We start from the raw sequence: 15,858 nt of genomic DNA, 5'->3' as shown, positions 1-15,858 counted from the left end.
GTGGTTCAATTTTTCCCCTTGGCTCACAACCTTACTGTCTGCTCTTACAGGTCCTCTCATCCTATTCTTTCTTGCTCTCACAATCGGACCTTGTATCATTAATAAGTTAATTTCTTTTGTTAAAACCGGGTCAAATGGTTCAGCTTATGTTCCTTCGCTCTCAATATCAACCTGTTGACCCAATTCCCACCGAATCTACCCTTTGACCATCTATCCAAAGTCAAGGTTGCCTCCTAATTAAACTCCTAATTACCCGTTGTGCGGGGAGAGGGGGGGCAATAGAGTATAATAGGGTTAAGTTTTTTTTCTTCTTTCTTTTTCTATGAATTGTTTTAAAAATTAAGGTTTAAACTTGAGTTCTAAAGTAAAGGTTAGATCTTATTAAGATGCTTTAGTGTTCTTGTACAGGAAAACGCACTGTAGAAAAATCATCTCCAGGTAGGGACATGCTTGGAAGCTACTTCTATGTTGACCACCTTGTTGCTTTAATTAGAGTAAAGAGGCCTCTTATGAAAACCTTTGATCTGCAAACTGGTCCAAAGCCTGCCTGGGCAGAAAAAAACCCTGTGAGACTGTCGTCTCTAAATTGGTCAACTGAATTGGTTCAAAACTTATGGTGGCAGAGAGCTAGATCTGAGCTGAAAGGCTAAGGGATGGCCTCGAGCACCAAGCACGGAACTCAGACTCAGAGTGTTAGCCTTTAGCTGCAGAGTTGAAGAGTGGCACTCAGGCCCCGAGTTAGAGATTAAAAATGGCAAGCTGCTAGCCCTGACCTGGAGAGTTGAGGGAGAGCACCAGGCCCTGAGCTTAGGTCTTTCAACCAGTGACTAAACAAGGGAGACACTCCAGGGCCATGGAAGCAACCATGGAAGTTACTAATGCCACCAGATCTTAGAGCCTTGTGTGTATGGCCTCTCTGAAAACACTCAAGCCAGGAGGTCATAAGAAGGCAGCTCGTAAGCATATCCATCCAAAGAGTCAAAGATTCGACTCAGTACCAAAGACAAGGGGGTAAAGAGGAGTGTAGAAAATATCTACACATATATTTTTATAAACCTATGTTAACCATCATTTGTATTCTTGTATTGTATTTTTTCATTTGAATTTTTTGTATTTGTAATTCCTTAACTGGCCTATCTGTTTCTGTATATCTGCTTGCTAAAAGCCTGAGAAATGCAACTGCTGTCCTTGTGGGTAATCTACAACCACCCATTTGTCCTTGGGTCCCAGACACTGAGCTACACTCTAGCAGGGAGTATACACATTCCAAGCCAGGAGCTAGAGATAGTGGCCATCTGGTACCTACAAGGTTGGACTTGTGAGGGCCAGAAAACTAGGGCAAATGTCAACCAGTCACAAGCCCATTACCATGGAGATCCCCTAGACTCATATCTGGCCTAAAACCATCCTCCTAAAATGACAGCCAGCTAGACTCACCAATGATTAGTCATGACCCCTTTCCTGCTTTGTATTCCACCAATCATTTAATGGAATTATAGTATAAATTTCCTGCATGGTGTATTGATTTGCTGCTATTACTTGCTGGGGCCTTCCCCCTACCAAAGTATGTATAAAAGGGGCTGTAATCTTGTGCTCGGGGCCTCTGATTTGCACTCGACTATCAGTGCTCAGAGACCCGTGCTCGAGCTCGTCAATAAATGACTCATTGCAATTTGCATTGATCCTTGGTCTCTGGCGATCCTTTCAGGGGGGGCTTCAAGTTTCTTGGCACTATATGCCCACATAGCATGCTTGAATCCATGGGTTCAATATCTCTGTGCACAGAAAAAGCCAGAGATGTGCCATGGTTCAAGAGGTAGAGGTCTGGCCTTGAGAAAGCCCAAGAAAAATGACCTGGCCCTGAGTTTAAGACCCAGGACTACCAAAAAAAGTCAGCAAAACACAAAACTATAGCCAATAATATAATTTATTAGAAATGGCTAATAAAAGATATAGTGACTAAAAACAAAGCTGGCAAAGATATATTCATATTAGAGTAAACACTATAAGGAGGAATGAAGAGAAGTATTTCTTTTTTTATTGTTAGGGTAATGTATGGAGCTGTTACAGTTACATTCACCAGGTAGTTGGTGCATAACTTCTCACACATCAATACCTCCTTTTCATGTTTTTGTCCCCATTTCCCTTCCTCCACCCTCTCCCAATCGTATTGTTTTTCCCCTTCCCTTTCTTATTTCAAATAAATGTATATACAATATACCAGGTAACAAAGTCAGATACATTAACAATATGAGACTAACAAAAGGGCAAAAAAGAGAAGAGAAATAACGTAGTGCAATAAGAACAACTATCATTCAAGATAAAGCTCTTGTTTCCATATCCTAGAGATCCTTTCATTTGGTCTCATCCTATATGACTGTATGTACCTAGGTTTTGAGCTATTGTAATCCTCTGCTAGGAGAATCCTAGATGTTCACTAATTATTACAAATGAGGGAAACCATTGAGCCTATGTTCCTCTCAGTCTGACTTACTTCACTTAATATGATTTTTTTCCAAGTCGTTCCATTTCCTTACAAATCGGGAGATGTTCTCTCTGATGGCAGCATAGAATTCTATTGTATATAAGTGCCACATCTTCTTGATCCAATCATCTGCTGAGAAGCATTTGAGTTGGTTCCATATCTTTGCTATGGTAAATAGTGCTGCAATGAACATCGTTGTGATAGCAGCTTTAGTATGTCCTTGTTTCTAGACATCTGGATAAATGCCAAGGAGTGGAATTGCTGGGTCATAGGGGAGCTCAATGTTTAGAATCTTGAGGAATCGCCATACTGCTTTCCATAGTGGTTGAATGAGTTTACAATCCCACTAAGAGTGTAGTAGTGATCCCTTCTGGCCATATCCCCACCAGCATCAGTTATTAGATTTCTTGAACATGGCCATTTTAACTGGAGTGAGGTAGAATCTCAAAGTTGTTTTGATTTGCATCTCTTTTATGGGCAGAGACACTGATCACTTCTTCATGTGTCTATACACTATTCTTATTTCTTCTTCAGAGAAGTCTCTCTTTAAGTCTTTGGCCCATCTTTTAATGGGATGGTTTTTTTCTTTGAAGATTTTTTGACTTTGGAAACATTTATTTTTTCTGGCTGTAGGTATATTTTAGATATCAGGCCTTTGTCTCTTGTATGGCTAGCTATGTCCTTTGTCATACAGAAGCTCTGCAGTTCAAAGCAGTCCCATTTGTCCAAAAATTTCTATAATTTGTTGTATTTCTGGGCCTTTATTAAGAAAGTTTCAACTTGTGACAAAGATTCCTACTGTATTTCATATTCTTTCCTGCAACATTTTCAGGATATATGCTTCTAACCTCAATGCCTTTGATCCATTTGGAATTAATCTGAACACAGGGTGACATAGAATAATCCAACTTTACTTTTCTGCAGGTGCTTAAGCAGTTCTGCCAGTACCCCTTATTGAAAAGACTGTCTTTCTTCCATTCTATTATTTTTTGGCTCCCTTATAAAAGATTGGGTGGCCATAGGCCCACAGGCTGCCTTCTGGGTTTTCTGTTCTGGTGCTCAGGCCTATTCTTATGCTGGAGCCAAGCTGTTTGGGTTACTATAGCTCTATAATAGAGTCTGAAGTCTAGTATTGATATTCTTCCAGCGCTATTCTTTCATCTAAGACTTTTTTTTGGCTTACAGTGTCTTTTATTATTCCATATGAATTTTTGGACTGCTTTACTTAAAGAATGACATTGGGATATTCAGGGTATTGCAATGAATTTGTAGATAGTCCATGGCAGGATTGCAATTTTCATGATGTTAATTTTTCCAATACAGGAGCATGGGAGATTTTTCCACTTCCTCAGTTCTGCTTTAATTTCTTATTTCCGGTTTTTAAACTTTTCATTATAAATGTCCTTTACATCCTTAGTTAATTCCTAACTACTTTATTTCTTTGAGGGTTTTGCAAAAGAGTTGCTTCTCTGATTTCTGACTTGCTCCTCTCATTGTTGGCATATAGGAAAACAGTTCATTTTTGAGGATTAATTTTTTCATATATTTTATTGTAATTAATAGAAGGATTACATTACATTCAGCAGGTAGAAGATGCATTACTTCACATTGATACCCTTTATCATGTCTTTGTCACCATTTCCTTCCCCACTCTCAGGCCTCAGCATCTTTCCCCCCCTTCCCTATCAGATTTCAAATAACCAAATAAGCATATATACAATATATCACATAACAATGTAAAATACTGTAACAAGCCTGCAACTTTGCCAAAGTTTCAAATCAGCTCAAGCAAATTGGGAGTGGAGACTAGAAGGTTCTTTAAATGAAAGAGAAGCATTCATAATGATAAGGAGTTCAACTGATCAGATATCACAATCCAAAATTCTAAGACATTAAACAATACACTTGCAATATGTGAAACCACAACAAATTTGCAACAAATGTAACATAAAGACATAATTAGAGGTAGGCATTAACTCCAATAGTGGTTTTCTGTGTTATTAGATGGTTGATAAGTCTGCAATGTCATTCTGTTTGGGTTTTGAGTTTTTTGCTTGTATATGTCTACCTGTCTTAGGGTTTGAACGCAGATTCTGGGGACTGTCCCTGAGCACTTTTGCTCAAGGCTAGCACTCTACCAATTGAGCTCCACATATGTATTTTTGGTGCCTAAGGGGAGGTAAAGATTCTAATAGACTTTCCTGCTTGAGTTGGCTTTGAATTTTTAATCTCAGCTCTCATTCTCTTGAGATGAATTTCAGCTCAAAGCCAGCCCAGGAATTAAAGTCTATAAAACTCTTATCTTCAATTAATTAGAAAGAAAAAAAGAGCCAAAGGTAGAAGTATGAATCACATAATAGAGGGCCAGACTTGAGCAAAAAGTCAAATCAGATCAAAATGCCATGAGTTAAAGTCTCAGAAATGGAAAGAAGAAGAAGAAGAAGAAGAAGAAGAAGAAGAAGAAGAAGAAGAAGAAGAAGAAGAAGAAGAAGAAGAAGAAGAAGGAGAAGGAAGAGGAGGAGGAGGACGAGTAAGAGGAGGAGGAGGAGGAGAAGGAGGAGGAGGAGGAGGAGAAGGAGGAGGAGGAAGAGAAGAAGAGGATGAGGAGGAAGACAAGGAGGAGAAGAGGAGGAGGGGGAGGAGAAGGAGGAGGAGGAGAAGAAGGAGGAGGAGGAGGAGGAGATGGAGGAGGAGGAGGAGAAGGAAGAGGAGGAGGAATAGGAAGAAGAAGAAGAAGAAGAAGAAGAACAAGAAGAAGAAGAAGAAGAAGAAGGAGGAGGAGGAGGAGGAGGAGGAGGTGGAGGAGGAGGAGGAGGAGGTGGAGGAGGAGGAGGAGGAGGAGGAGGAGGAGGAGGAGGAGGAGGAGGAAAAGGAGCAAAGGAACCAAAGAAAACAGGGAAGGAGGAAGAAAGAAAGAAAGAAATGAGGAAAAGACAGAAGGAAGGAAAAAGAAAATGGAACAAAAGAAGAATGAAAATAATACACAGTTATAAGTGAAAAACTTCACTAGAAGCCACTTAAGCCTCTGCGAAGCACCATGGTGTTATCCTTTATAGAATATTTTATATTGTAGATACTTGTTTGATACATAAACCAATTAAGATGCTTCCATCTTTTCATATTATTGTTGACCTCTTTTTTCTTTTTGGGGGCCTGGGGGTTGAGTCATGGGGCTTGAACTAATGGCCTGGACCCTGTCCCTGAGCTCTTTCTTTGAGCCATGGTGCCACTTCTGGTTCTCTGGTGATTCAATGAAGATAAGAGTGTCATAAACTTTTTCTGCCCTGGCTGGCTTTGAACTGCCATCCTCAGATCTCAGCCTGTTGAATAGCTAGGATTTACAGTTATGAGCAACCAGTGCCCAGCTATAGTTAGCTCTCATTTTAAGAAAATTCTGCTTCTTATTATTTATTCATTTAGTACCATGTTATATGTGCTACCAAGGAACATTTTCAAACAGTAAATTACCTCACATCAAGCACCTGTATTACACTAAATGCTAAATCCGATGTATTTTTTCTGGCCACAATCCTATTTAATCTACTTACAGAAAATATCAGTCAAAATGTCAACACTAAGCCATTATGACAGTTTTTCTGCCTTTGTTAACACTGAGAAAATAAAATTCATGACCTTTCAGCATAGCTGGCAAACAAGAGTTTAAATAATATTCCTTGACATTTGAGAGCTAGTTCTCTAATAAATACAGAGAAGAGAACCACTGATTGTATATGGAAGGGACTAGGCCCCAGACATTCTGGATTTCAGACCAAACAAAAAGGCTCATGAGACTTTCATCCCAAATGTGCTGAATCAGTTGAGATTTTTCTGGATGAAAGAAATATTGTGATCATGGCCAGGGAGTTTGGCCTAGTGGTAGAGTGCTTGCCTAGCATGCACGAAGACCTGGGTTCGATTCCTTGGTACCACATACTTAGAAAAAGCCAAAAGTGGTGCTGAGGCTCAAGTGGTAGAGTTCTAGTCTTGAGCAAAAGAAGCTCAAGGATAGTGTACAGGCCCTGAGCTTAAGCACAGGACTGGCAAAAAAAAATATTTTCATCATTCCCATACCCATTTAGGAGCAAAATTTCATGGACTCTTCCTAGGCTGTCTTCAAACCACAATCCTCAGACCTCACCCTCCTCAGTAGCTAGGATCATAGACAGAAGCTACTGATAAAAGCACTTGGTCAGTTTTTTAGTCATATATAAAAAGAACTATATCATAAGCCCTCATTTTGCTAAGTTGTTTCACCTATACTTTTGTGTTTTTGGTGGTTTATGTAGTCTCATCACTGTGTACTGCTCAATTAAATAATTATTCTAAGATTCTACTCATATATTGTAATGACATTGATATTTTGGTAGTTTCTAATTCCTAGCTATTCTGGATGCTTTTAGTGAATATCTTACATGCATTTGCCCTTGTTATATCAGGGTAGACATACATTCAGCTTTTGTCAACAGTGAGAACCATGATTCTAGAACACAATGATGCTTCAACTTCCATTCCCAAATGCATTCCACTGGCTCTAGATTCTCACCTCACCTAGTTTTTATTACAAAATTTTATTATGTTTTATTATTATATGCCTATAGTTTAAGAAGCACACAATTTTTTGGAAACACTGTAATTTTAAATATCAAAAATGTATAATCTTTATTGAAAAACTCTCCATAAAAATATGTTATGTATAAAATATACTATATATATCATACCTAGTCTATGATATATAAAATAAAATATATATTATAAAATATATAAAATAAAAATGTTTTAAATTATGTATTATACATTATATATACATATGTAATCAGTTCTAAAAAATGATACTTTTGTTCCAATACTGCAGTTTGAACTCAGGGCTTGATGTTCTCAGATTTGTACTCAAGGCTGGTACTCTATTATTTGAGATACACTTCTACATTCACCACTTTGATGGTTCATTGGAGATAAAATCTCCTGGACTTTCTCGCTAGGACTTGCTTTGAAATATATTCCTCAGATCGCAGCCTGTTGAGTAGCTAAGATTGCAGGCTTAAGCCATTGGTACTTGACTAAAAGAAATCTTTTAGAAAGATGAAGTTTGTCAATTCACTGTAAATATGTTGTTCAGGGGCCGGGAGTTGGGCCTAGTGGTAGATTGCTTGCCTAGCACGCAGGAAGAACAGGTTTGGTTCCTTAGTCCCACATGTATAGAAAAAGCCAGAAGTGCTAATGTTGCCCAAGTGGCAGAGAACTAGCCTTGAGAAAGCCTGAGGACAGTGCTCACATTCTGAGCTCAAGCCCAGGACTGGCAAAAAAAAGGAAAAAATGTATGTTTATTATGTTTATATGAATAGACATTGGTGGCGATGTTGTTTCACTATTGTTTTACTGTGCTGATCAGAGGAGAAAGTAGGGAGGGAAGAAGGGAGGATGAGGGGGAGAAGAAGGGCAGGAAAAGGAAGAGAAGGTGAAGAAGGAGGGGAAAGAAAAGGAAGGGAAGGAGAAGAGAAGAGAAGAGAGTGGAGGGGAGGGTAAGGGAAAGGGAAGGGAACCATCACAGCCACACTAGAGATAAACTTATGATTTGTTCTTTATAATTAATTAGTGGTTTAAAGACTATATTTGCTAGCTACTGTTGGTTCTTGCTTGTAATCCTAGCTACTTAAAAGGCTGAGATGTGAGGCTCACAGGTTCAACCTGGAGTCTCTATGTCTAGTTAACTAGTAAAAATCTGGAAGTGGAATTGTGGCTTAAGTGATAGAGTGCTAGCCTTGAGAGAAAAAAAAGCCTAGGGACAGTGCCCAGGCCCTGAGTCCTGAGTTCAAATCCAAGTAGTAACAGATGTGGTGCGCTGTGGGGGAGGTAGAAAAGACACGCATTATTTTATCTTGCCTTTAGAGAAAATAATTCCTATCTATATGACACTTAAATCAGATCATGAAATCATAGTAAAAATGAAGTCTTCTTTGTATTGTTCCAAAGTATCCAGTGAAATGACACATAGACAATTGGGCAATAATAAGCCTCATTACATGTGAAGGAAAATATTTTAAAATATGACAATAGCTAAGTTTTTGTTGGCACTTTCATTATGCCAAGCATTGACACTAACATTTTCTTTGCCCAGTTAATTTTAATGAAACTCCTAAAATCCTTAATCCCTAATGCAACTTGCCACAAGGAGCTGGACCTCAGGTTTGTCTAAAACAATCATCACTAAAATTTTCCAATAGAAAGTGGACTAGGGAGAAGAAAGGGAAGAGTGAAATCCATCAAAGTCATTCACAAAACATAGTCTTCCATTTGTATCTCAGCCACATGAAGTCCCTCAGTGAATTGCATATCTGCTTCCAGTCCTCTTTCCTTTGCAAAGTCATATTCTACAAATAAAATAATCGATGGCAAAAGAATACAATACCAGCTGGAAGTGGTGCTGTGGATCAAGTGGTAGAGCTCTCACCTTGAAAAAGCTCAAGGACAGTGCTCAGGCTCTGGTTCAAGCCTCATGACTGGTAAAAACCAACCAATCAAACAATACAGTACTAGATGACACTGATTTAGATGCATTGTACTTATAAACAGACACATGGAATTGAAATCTCTTTGTGCACTTACTTAAAGATAATATTTTAAGTCCTTTCCTAATAAAAAGAAATAACGCCAGGCCTGGACAACTTTTACGTGTAATCCTAGCTATACCAGAGACTGAAATCTGAGCATCACACTTCAAAGACAGTACTGATAGGAAGCCCATGAGATTCTTTAATTCCCTACCAAAAAAGTTGGAAATAGAGTGTTGGCATTGAGCGATAAAGCTAAGGGAAAGCACCCAGGCCCTGGGTTCAAGTCCCAGTATCAGCATTAGGAAATAAAACTAATAAATGGAAAAAAAGATATATTACTCAATATTCTCAATTAGAATTTTATATGAATATAATAGAGATACTAGCCTGGATTCTGAGACAGAGACTGAAGACCAAGATTTTAGACCTATAGAAATGACCATCTTAGCAAACAAAACAGATAATATTTAAAACGCAAATTACAGACATAAATTCCATGTATAAAAGAGAAGGAAATACCTCAGATCCAGTTGACCACAATCCTAATATTTGAGTTGTAAACTAAGGTTTCACATATAATTTTATGGAAGACCCATCAATCAATCAATCAGTCAATCAATCAATCAATCCATCTATCTGAGTACTATTGATTCAAGCCATTCATTCTAGCTATTCAGGAGGCTAAAATCATGAAAATCAAAGTTCAAAGCATGAAAGTCTGTGAGATCTTTATTACTGTTTAACTACTGAAGACCCAGAAATATAGCAGGGTCTGAAATGGTCGGGTGTCAGACTTTAAAGAAAAAGCTATTAGTCTGTACGCAAGCACTAAATTTAAACCTAGCTCCAGGAAGGGAGAAGGAAAAAGAAAGTGGGAAGGGGCATCTGGGCCTTAGGAACCTTGTGATTTGAAGGAATGTCTGTGTCACTGCATACTTCTTCAGTTAAATAATAATAATAATAATATTAATAATAAAGACAAACATGAAAGCATATCAACTTATTTCAAATCAAAGCTAACTTCCCTGAGTTTTCTTTTCTTATAGTTTGATTCACATTAAAAGGAGTTTAATATAAACAATATTTCTAGCTAGCCAAGCCATTACATTCCTCACCCTCCCCACACACACACCGTCCTTTTCAATACATTTAACTTTGGCTACTATTAAAAAATAAAAACAAAAACATAGTACTCAATATTTCTCTTCTTACTAGAAGTATAATAAGTAAATAATTTGTTGAAAATATCAACACATAAGTCAATTCCAGAACATCAAGAGCTGTAACTATTTAAGAATCCCTTGTAAAAAATAAAGGAATTAAAATGACCCAAAGTTGTACTTGTGTCTCTCAAAAACAAAACTCAACATGAAAGTGCAAAAGACGGGGCCAGTAGTGTGATCTAGAGGTTCAGTGCTTGCCTAACATGCTCGAAGCTCTGGGATTCATTCCTCTGTAGCACATACACAGAAAAAGCCAGAAGTGGTGCTATGGCTCAAGTGCTGGAGCATTAACCTTGAGAAAGTCCAAGGACTGGGTCCAGGCCCTGAGTTCAAGCCCCAGGCCTGGGAAATAATGTACAGAAATGGGAATCTAATTTTTTTTCAACTGTCAAAGCAAGGAAGACATTCAATTTTTTATAGATAAATATTTTAATAAAAGAACTACCACAATGCAAACAAGCATTTTTGCAATTTATAAAGTAGAAATAGGGGAGATAGGAAACATGAGTCATGGCACCTGTTGTCTCCCACCAAAAATTATTAAATTTATACTCTCTGGTTAAAAATTATACTCTCTTGGTTAAAAAGTTAAGTCAAGCGTTTTCTAACCTTTGGTTCACAGCATGGCTAAAACAGAAGCATGGTATCTTTTCTTGTTGGTTTTGGGATTTTTTCCTGAAAGTATATTATTTCACACAGGGCTTGAAACATAAAACATTTATTCCACTGAGCGAACAGTCATCGTGTGTGTGTGCAACCTGAACTAGTTATATGGTATCTAGGAGTAAGTACAATAATCACATAGTAGCTTTAACAATCCATGGAACCATCCATCCAAAATCTTCCTTGAAGTTCATCAACTTTTGTTGCTTAGATAACCTGTGGTTCCATGAATCATGAATAAGATACTCTCCTTCATGATTTAGCATCCTGAAATTTCTGCAACAGGCAACTCCCTAAGTTAACCTAATTGGATTTTCTTAAAATGCAAAGCAATGAGTTTATTGAGAGAAGAAAAACAAAATAAACGACTCCATCCAAAACCCAAAATCTGGCACTCACTGGATCCATCAAAACAGATCACACCAATTCTAATAGAGTAATAACTTACAAAGGAATGGTAAATTGATACCAAATGGGAACATTGGATAAATGTATCCTGCAGTCAGGCTTTACTTGTTTTACTTACAGTTTTTATTTCTATATTTTAATTTTTCCCACATAGCATGTCACATATTATATTGGCAATGAAGGTTTGGATATTTTATTTTTACCAGAATAAAGACAGATCTAAACTCATTTAAATAATAATAATAATAATTCCTCAGTGAAAAAAAAAACAGTGATTCATGGCATGAAAGAGGTTGGAGTTATTTCTTCAGACATATTCTCCATTTCTTTGAACTTGTAGGTGTTTAAAAAGTCCCCACGTTTCACTGGATCTGCATTTGCAGTCCTGCAGCCAGAGGGAGAGTAGGGGCGTTGAAGCCAGGATAGACCTGAGGAGTCTGCTGAGCCTGGGGGAACTGACTGGTCTCTGCTTTGTGTCTGGTTGTTAATATCCACTGGAGGGGGCAGGAGTTCCTGAAGTGAGAAGTTTATCAGCCCAGTGGCTCTTAGAAAATCTCCACATTAAAGAATGTCCCCCAGGGAGCAGAACCCAACCCAATTCTGCCATCTGATTTTTGCATGGGATTAGATTAGTCTTTTAAACAGCAGACTTGTTTTCCTAGTGCTTGCTCATGCTCAGATGTATTGCTTCTTTTGCTAGCTATTGAACTGAATGGAGGTTGAGAGGGGGAGGAACCTAAAACAATAATTTCCTTAGCAACCCTGAAAGGTCCTCAAAGCACTTTCCTCCCCCAGAATTATCTGTAAACTTTTCTCTAATAATTTCATCTCTGTAGCCTTCTCTGCATGAATCATCTATTTTTGACAAAAGTGAAAAAGGCTGGCCCACTCACAAAAAAAGAGAAAAAAAAACAAAGACCCGTTGGAAGAAACACATTCCTAATGATTCCAACCATTTTATTCCCACGGGCAGCTCATACACACTTCAACAATTCTAAAGCCTGCGTGCACATCAAGTGTCCACAAACTGAGTAGCATTTTTTAAGTAAGCAGATTTTATATATAATTAATTGCCATTCATGGAAAATAATACCTTGTTTGGGTTTTGATTTGGTTTTAGTGTTTTTTGTTTTGGGATATGTGTGTGTGTGTGTGTGTGTGTGTGTGTGTGTGTGTGTGTGAGAGAGAGAGAGAGAGAGAGGGGGGGGGGGAGAGAGAGAGAGGGAGAGAGAGAGAGAGAGAGAGAGAGAGAGAGAGAGAGAGAGAGAGAGAGAGAGAGAGAGAGAGAGAGGTAGTGAGACAGAGAGACAGAGAGAGGATCTTTCAATACAACCAAGGATACCTTGATCTTTGAGTCTTCCTGCCTCCAAAGTGCTTTGATTATAGGCATACACTACTTCATGCCGCTTATATGTATATATATATAATATACACAACCTTATTTTAATAGTACATATAACCTTTTAATACTTTCTAAAAATAATGTATTTAACCCCCCTCTTTTTTGCCAGTCCTGGTTTGAACTCAGGGCCTGAGCACTGTACTTGGGCTTTTTCAAGGCTAGAGCTCTACCACCTGTGCCACAGAACCACTTCCACCTATTTTTCTACGTGGTACCTTGGAATGGAACCCAGGTCTTCCTGCATGCTAGGCAAGCATTCTACCACTAGGCCAAACTTCTGGCCCTCCATAACCTTTGCTTATATATAACATATAAAGTACATATTAAGGTTATATGTCAGATTACATATGCAATGTGAATGTTTTCTACATGTATATATACATATGTAAAATATAATGTAATGTAAATATATAACATGTCTATATAATATTTAAAATATAATATAAATATAAAACATAAAATATAATATAAATGTAATAATATAATGTATATGTATAATATATGTATATACATGCATAAATAAAACTTTATTTATATTATGCCCTCTTCCTTTGTTTTAGTTTGTTTAGTTTTTGTTATTGCTGTTATTTGTTAATGTGCTAGTTCTAGGGCCTGTGTTCTGTCCCTGAGACTTTCTTTCAAACATTGAATTTTCTGTTTATTTTAGTATACTAGTATTTTCTATTAATTAGGACATAATTTGGATAAATTAGTGAGAAAATCAAAACACCATACTTTGCTGTGTGTGTATGTGTTTGTGTTTTGTTCTAGGAGAGCACTCTACCACTTGAAAAGCACCCCCACCTTTTTGCTTTTGGTAGATAATTGGAAATAAGATTCTGACAGACTTTCCTGCTTTGTCTGGCCTCAAATCACAAACCTCCCTTTTAACCTCCTTGAATATCTAGTATTATGGGCAGCAACCACCTGAATCAAGCAATATATATATATATATATATATATATATATATATTCTTCTAATAAGTATAGGCCTTCTTTTTGCTTTTTTTGTTTTTTGGTCTGTTGTTGGTCTTGAACTCTGGGCCTGGGCACTGTCCTTAGGGATTTAGCTCAAGGCTAGCACTCTACCACTTTGAATCACAGTACCACTTCTGGTTTTCTGGTGGTTAATTAGAGATAAGACCCAGATGGGGTCTTATCTGCCTTGGCTGTGTTCTAACTGTGATACTCAGATATCAGCTTCCTGAGTAGCTTGGATTACAGGCATGAGCCACCACTGCCTGGCTCACTTCATTTTTTTCCGTATATTTTTATTGTAATTAATAGAAGGGCTACATTACATTCGGTAGATGTAAGGCGCATTACTGGACATACATTGATACCCTTTCTCATGTCTTGGTCCCTATTTCCCTCCCCCCACCAACACCCTCATCTTGTATCCCCCCCTTTCCTATCCAATTTGAAATAACCAAATAAGCAGATATCCAATATATCAGATAACAAAATGAAATACTATCACAAAATGAGATAACCAAGGGACAGCAAAAGAGATGAGAGATAACATAGTACATTAAGGACAACAATCACTCATTATATGGCTTTTGTTTCGATATCCTAGAGGTTCTTTCATTTAGCATCACACTGTATGGCCTTATATATCTAGGTTTTGCTCTATTGCAAATCTCTGCTAGAAGAGTCCAAGGTTTCTACTGATTATGGCAAATGAGAGAAACCATTGAGCCTATGTTCCTTTGAGTCTGGCTTACTTCACTTAATATGATTTTTTCTAAATCTTTCCATTTCCTTACAAATGGGGAGATGTCGTTCTTTCTGACAGCAGCATAGAATTCCATTGTGTATAAATACCACATCTTGTTGATCCACTCATCAACTGAGGGACATCTGGGTTGGTTCCATATCTTTGCTATGGGAAATAGTGCTGCAATGAACATCGTTGTGCTAGTGGATTTCATATGCTCTTGTTTCTGGACAGTTGGTTAAACTCCAAGTAGTGGAATTGCTGGGACATAGGGTAGCTGTATGTTTAGCCTTTTGAGGAATTGCTATACTACTTTCCATAGTGGTTGAATGAGTTTGCACTCCCACCAGCAGTGTAGTAGTGATCCCTCCTGGCCACATCCCCTCTAGCATCCGCTGTTATTAGTTTTCTTGATCCTGGCCATTCTAAGTGGAGTCAGGTGGAATTTAGATTCGTTTTGATTTGCATTTCTTTTATGACCAGAGATGTCGAGCATTTCTTTATGTGTCTATGGGCCATTCTTATTTCTTCTTCAGTGATGACTCTCTAAGTCTTTGGCCCATATTTTGATAGGATGGTTGTCTCTTTGGAGATTAGTTTTGGAGTGATCAATTTTTGAGCTGTTGATATATTTTAGATATGAGGCTTTTGTCTGTTGTATGGTAAGTGGTGAACTTGTCCCTTTCTGTAAGCTTCCTAATTAATTTACTAGCTATGTCCTTTGCCATACAGAAGCTCTGCAGTTTAATACAGTCCCACTTATCCAGCCTTTCTCTGATTTGTTGTGATTCTTGGTCCTTATTAAGAAAGTTTTAATCTGTGCCAAGGAGGCCTAGTGTGTTTCCTCTTCCTTATGTAAAGTTTTCAGTGTTTTGGCTTTTACCACTTGGTCTTTAATCCATTTCCAGTTAATTCTAGTGCAGGGTGACAAAGAAGTGTCCAACTTTACTTTTCTGCAGGTGCTTAACCAGTTCTGCCAGGACCACTTGTTGAAGATACCGTATTTCTTCCATTATGTTTTTTGGCTCCCTTGTCAAAGACTAGGTGACCATAGGTCTGTGGTTTTATATCTGGGTCCTCAGTTCTATTCCACCTGTCTTCTGGCCTGTTCTTGTGGCAGTACTATGTTGTTTAGATTATTATAGCTCTGTAATTGAGTCTAAATTTTGGTATTGAAATTCCTCCTGCGCGGTTCTTTCTGCTAAGAAGGTTTTTGCTATACCAGGTCTTTTATTATTCCATATGAAATTTTGGATTGCCTCTTCTATTTCTTTAAAGAATGAAATTGGGGTATTGATGTGTATTGCATTGAATTTGTCGATAGCCCTTGGCAAGATTGTCATTTCCACGATGTTGATTTTCCAATCCAGGAGCATGGATGGTTATTCAATTTTATCAGTTCTCCT

Source organism: Megascapheus bottae, chromosome 35 (assembly GCF_031878675.1).
Source record: "Megascapheus bottae isolate mThoBot1 chromosome 35, mThoBot2.hap1, whole genome shotgun sequence".
NCBI classification, from domain to species: domain Eukaryota; kingdom Metazoa; phylum Chordata; class Mammalia; order Rodentia; family Geomyidae; genus Megascapheus; species Megascapheus bottae.
This window is presented reverse-complemented; position numbering follows the sequence as displayed.